At 38.2% G+C, this 6,000-nt stretch overlaps 1 protein-coding gene across 2 annotated transcripts in view; it reads right to left on the bottom strand.

The window, feature by feature from the left end:
- Gpc6 (glypican 6) overlaps positions 1 to 6,000 on the bottom strand; it is a 1,098,597-nt gene that overhangs the window by 865,003 nt on the left and 227,594 nt on the right. The gene's annotated exons all lie outside the window — the stretch shown is intronic.

Raw genomic sequence — 6,000 nt, 5'->3', positions numbered from 1 at the left:
ATATAATAGGCATTATCCAAGTTCAGCATGACTTTAAACAGGGATAAGACCATCAGTTGTATTTGCTTTAGATACCAAATCTCTTCTATAACAGTCTGCATCTGACTACTAATTAAATGTGAATCATATTATTTAAGTTGTAAAGAAAGAAACAATAGATATCACACCCAAAAGAGGAGAGTTGAGAATGACTACACCAAGATCCATTTGTCAGAAGGAGGAAAGGAGGTTTTTGTACTCCACTGTTTCAAGGAATCACTGGTGTGTGTGTGTGTGTGTGTGTGTGTGTGTGTGCGTGTGCATGTGTGAGAGACATCAGAAAGAAAATGAAGATAGCGTAGAACTCAAGCTGGAAATGCCAGGCAGTGCTAGAATACCTTTTATTTAAAAATATTTTGACTGAGGATCAAGTTTCCTATTGGTGCTATCATTCCTCTTCCATTACCACTGGCACACTTGCATGACAGATTCCATGTTTCAATTTTTATCTGACTCCCGTGGTGGCTTAGTCTCTATCTAAACTCTTCATCCTCCCTTTGTGATATAAAGCCAGGCACTGTAGAAATCATCCCAATGCCAAGGACAGAAGATGACAGCTTCATGTGGGTGATCTGAAAGTAGAATGACAGAAGAATACTTAGCAGTCCAAAGTCTATAGCAGAGAGCACTGAGCGAAGAAATCAGAGAAGGGCGAAGTCACAGTTGCAGAGGAACTACAGGGGACTATCAGTTCTGAAGGCTGTGACTAAGACTTGATAGATGATTTCCTTAGTAACTTCTTTAAGCTGAAGTTTTGTGAGTTAGGGCACGTTAAGATATTTTCAGCCATGTAAGAATTATTAGCAGCATCCTACTGTGGTAAACAAGACTTTGCCTTCAGTGTTTCTTGGCATGAGTATGAATTCCAATTTTTTCCCAACTTTCTTTCTTAGAGTCTGTAAACCATGGACTAACAAAAACTGATAAAGACAGCCATGTGCATCCTGCAGGACTGCTGAGTTAGAAGAGAATATAATTCATTCCTTTGTATTAAGTATATAGTTTTGGGATTGCAGCACAGAACTCTAGACTGGTAGTGTTATCATTTGAGAGTCAGTCATGCTACTCACATCATTGTCCATTTATGCTATTAGCTAAGTTTATCTTTATTTGTTAATTTTGCCAGTAAATGCAGTTGATCCTTATTATTGGCAAATTACATAGTGCAAATGTTTTTCCTTGCCAAAATTTATTATATACTTCAAAGACAATGCTCGCGACACTTTCATGGTCACTAGTGGACATAGATAAATAAATGAGCCACTTGACCCATGGTCCAAACTGAAATCCTGGAGTTAAACAAAGAGATGCTCTGTTCTTTTGTTTCCTCTCTCACAATGTCAACAAGTGTCCTATTTGTAGTTTACTTGGTGCCAAATTTTTCCATTGTTGGTAATTTCACTGCTGGCCCCCAGTACCCAGTCGAAGTGCTAACTAGTGTTCCTATCTATAAGGAAGCTGAAGGATGTGCCTTCCAGAGAAAGTGCATTAGCTTCATTAGGCACGATCTATAGGGCTGTTGTACGTAATTTCAGTGTTTAGGAATCAACAGTGTAGTGCAGTCAGAAAAAAAGGAGAAAGGAGTCATATGACTCATAAGTGAGGATGCTTTGGAAAATGCTAATGTCACATCTGCAGTAACTGGTGAAGACGGGACTACAGCTCAACCCGTGCAACCACTGTGGAAATCAATATCGAGATACCTCAAAAAACTAGGATTGGAAGTCCCATTTGACCCAGCTATTCCTCTGCTGGGTATCTTCCCAAGAGAATTAAAAGAATCATTGGTGTGATATATACACACACCACAGCACAGTTTGTAATAGCTCAAATAGGAGACAGCCCAATCGCCCATCAACTGGAGCCTGGATAAAGACAATGTTTTCCTTCCTTCCTTCCTTCCTTCCTTCCTTCCTTCCTTCCTTCCTTCAAAATGGAGTACTATTCAGCCATAAAGAATGAGAAACTAGAGATATTTATAGCTAAAGTGCTTGCACAATGAGGCCATACTCTTAAGTGAAATTAATAAGACACACGTGTATAAATACCAAGTAGTTTCTCTGGTGTGAAAAACTAAAAGTGTAAATAAGGATCAAAATGTATAATTGAAATTGTGGAATAGTAAGAAAAGGTCTAAAAGAGTAGGGGAAGTGGGAGGGGTAGGGAAAAGAAAAAATATTAAAAAGGATAAACATAGAAACAAAGTCTTTGAAAACAGGGAAATGTGGAGGGGATGAAGGGAGGGCTGGGGAATGGGGAAAAATAAGAACCAAGGTAAGTCTTGTAAAGGTACAAGATTCCAGTTATGAATGCAAATGTATTGTATACCTAAATTGTACCAATAAACAATAAAGAAAAAAACAAGGAGATGGTGACCAAGTTTTTTAAAAAGAAGCAAAGTGGAGAGCATCATCATGAGGCTAAAAGTCAAATAGATTCACAAGCACATTACCCAGGGTCGGCAAAGTGTTAAACTTTTCTTGGTTAGTATTTAATCATCAAGCAATACTATATATAATCAATTAAATTTTAAGATACATAAACACACAGGTACATGGTATCTTCAAGCACAAACACATATAAAATGATATCCCTCGACGAAAATGTGACCAAGGATTACAAGGACCTAACCTCTTATTCTCTTGGCAGCAATGACTTACTTGATACTCACTCACTTGTGTTGTGTTCTTGGTGACTTCATGCTATGTAAGTACCACAAAAATTGAGAATAGACAACAAATAAAATATTTAAAGTAAGGTCTATTTCCCAAGTCCAATCTCTAACATAGACCATACAACTGCGAGACCCACACAAAGCTCCTAGCTAACTTTGAAATTTGGACTTATGAACAAATTTTAGCATGTTGGTTAGAAGAAACGTTTATTATGTACTATTTGAAGATGTGAATCCTATTTGAGATGTGAAACTCAAATTTAGCCAGGAATTCTGTTTTTATTTGCTAGCACTGACTACCCCATAGGGCAAAACAACTCTTCATCTATAAATCTAAATAATGAGTGTTCTTGCATTTACCTCTTTCTATATCCTTTATTTTTTAATATACTAGGATTTTTAACCAAAGGCTCATGTTTTTTGCTTTTGGATTGACCGTTTTCTCTTTCCTATTCAAAATCCTCCAGTAATAAATGTTGGTATTCTTTTTTTTATAGTTTAACAAGTACATAATATGTGTAATTTTTGGAAATTTGTTTTCTTTGAATATTTAACAAGAAAAAAACAAGCAGCTAAACTCTGGAAAGAAATGTGCCAAATACAAAGGGTTCATCCTATTTTCCCCAAATCACAAGTGATTATTTTACTTCATATTATTCTAAACGTGAAAATGTTACCCATGCCTACCAAAATGTTACAACTTCTTTAAGCCTGGCTCTATTATAAAACACGATATATAACACACTGCCATCGAATTTCTTAGCATTTGATTTGCTAATCCTGATAGAGAGGAGAGCTTGTCACATTTACTTTACAACTTAATTTATAATTTACAATTTTTATTAAAGCCTTCTCCCCTCTAGAAGTCCCCCCAAGATTCCATCATTACACCCTTCCGCATTAGGATGTGATGCACAACAGGAAGGGAGCTGTGAGAGGCATTAGTACCCTCACCAATATCTATTTCCCTACTTGCTGGCACAGGGGAGTTACTTGAGGTAGGGTAGGTATGATTTTCTCTGGCCAATGAAATCAGAGTGGAAGTGATGCGTTTCTTCGTTGGTTAAAAACATTTGACTTCTGCTAGTCAACTTTCCACCTACTCTTACCCTGTCAGTGGGTATTACGTGGTATAAGGGGAGTCAGAAGAGAGAAGAATCCTGGAATACTGAATCAATACAGGGAGACTGCTGTCCAAGTCAGAGGCCATGAAATTATGACTTTTAGGCAAAATCCTTACAGCAGTCTTTTTTTATATGGCCTGCCAGATGAAGGGAGGGCAGGGACAAGGGGAAAAAATGAGAACCAAGACTTGTCATGTAGAGGTACAAGATTCCAACAATGAATGTAACTGTACTGTATCCCTAAAATGTACCAATAAACTCAATTAAATCTGGAAAAAAAATTAAATGCCTAACATGGAAATGTTATCCTCTCAGTGAAAAGTTGCAAAAAAAACAAGCTCCTACTCATTTTTATATCAACTTTGACAGTTCAAAAAGTCAGCAGAGATTTCACATGCAAACTGTGCAGAATGATTTCAGTCACATAAATAAAGCCTTTGGCCCTCAAGAACTAATTCCCTGAGAGAAGGAATTGTTCTCAACATTTCTAATTCTCTGCTTTATTTAAGATGGGAGATTTTTCCTCTGGGTATAGTTCTTGGGGCTGATTAGTCTCTGGGGTGCAATTTCTATTCAAACAAGTCTGAATCAAATTGTTGCCCAGAAGTTTGGGATTTAAACACTTTAAAAATGCTTCTATGACTCCAACCTAAAGACCTTTACATATGCAGACTTAGCAATCCTTTCTAGTTCAATAAGGAATTGGTCACAGAGAACAATGCAAACTGGATTTCATCACATTTCTAATAATCACTGAGTACAGATGGAAAATGAAAAAATATACAGAATGCGGTCCTCATTTGAAGACAGGACCCTGACCTCTCTTAAATAGTACAGAAGTCAGGTGTTGTGCTGCACATCTATAATTCCAGTGTTTAGACGGCTGAGGGAGGAGAATCATTAAGAGTTCAAGGCCAGCCTGAATGACATAGCAAGCACTTATCTTAAGATAAAACAAAAAGTACAGAGAATATGCCCCAAATAATGAGTGGCTCTGTTAACGGGAGAAGCCTCACAGACTCCGAGTCAGATTATTCTCAGGTGTGCTTTCTAACATGTGCATGTGGGACAGCTGACATTTTTGTAGGAAGATTTCCTGTTGGAGATCGGACCACATTTTGGGAGACTCAGGTTAGAATTTCTATTGCGCATTTAATATTGTTAATGCTCTTTGTCTTTGGTTAAACATAACACTTTGTCTGCTCTTTAAACAGTGATTATGTGGAAACCTTTTCACTGTGTAAGACTAAAATGCTCATTATGGGAAGACAATGTTTGAACAGAGATGTTTAAAAACTTTAAAAAATATTCGTAGCATGCTTTGGGTAATTTACATTTAATTCCAAATAAACATATGAGGATGTGAGGATGTAAAACAGATATATGCCCACGGAATATTAACTAAGACGCCTTTTTTATAGTTTGGATGCTCCTCATGTAAAACTGAGTTTAATCACCGATGCACAGAAGCACACATTGCAGTGTTTTCCTGCTCCCTGGCCCTGACTGCTTGCTCAAGAGCTACTTCGTTTCCCCAGCACAGCCTCCACATTGTCCAGGTCCCTGACTCCTCTCTCTAAACTCCTGTCTTACTCTCACATGCTCCTCCTCCAAGCTTTTCCAACTCCAGCCTCAGCATCATCCCAGAATCCTACGGTCCTAAGACGGTTCTCCTGCAGGATCTCAGTCTCCTTGCTTCCTGGGCTTCCTCCCTGCACCTGGTTCCCAACCCCAACCCAGGACCACCGGCACCCTTTGTCTTCACCGTTCATGGCAGTCTTACGGATGACAAAGCGTTCCAAGAAACAAGAGAAGGTTGCCCTGAAAAGACAGAGCAAAAAGCACAAAGCACGGTGGCCCCCAAGGAGGGGTGAATCCCTGTGGAGGAACAGGCTGAAGCTTCTTGGGATCAAGTCCTGAAGAGGGGGTAAGATTTTCATGTACAGACGAAGGGAAGGAGACACTATTAAAAGCACATGCAGACTCTCATCCTTGTGTGCATCTCGGAATTGAAAAATAGTTTTACTACATTAAAATTTAATTTGTCCCAGAGTCATTCATAGGAAAATGGATGCACATTGAGGATATATTCTTAAGTGAAATACATAAGTCACACATTGTAAATAACAAATAGTTTCTCTGGTGTGAAAAACTATAATGGTA

The sequence above is a fragment of the Fukomys damarensis genome, unplaced genomic scaffold (genome assembly GCF_012274545.1).
Source record: "Fukomys damarensis isolate Sample0158 unplaced genomic scaffold, DMR_v1.0_HiC HiC_scaffold_6, whole genome shotgun sequence".
In the NCBI taxonomy this organism is placed as follows: domain Eukaryota; kingdom Metazoa; phylum Chordata; class Mammalia; order Rodentia; family Bathyergidae; genus Fukomys; species Fukomys damarensis.
This window is presented reverse-complemented; position numbering and strand designations above follow the sequence as displayed.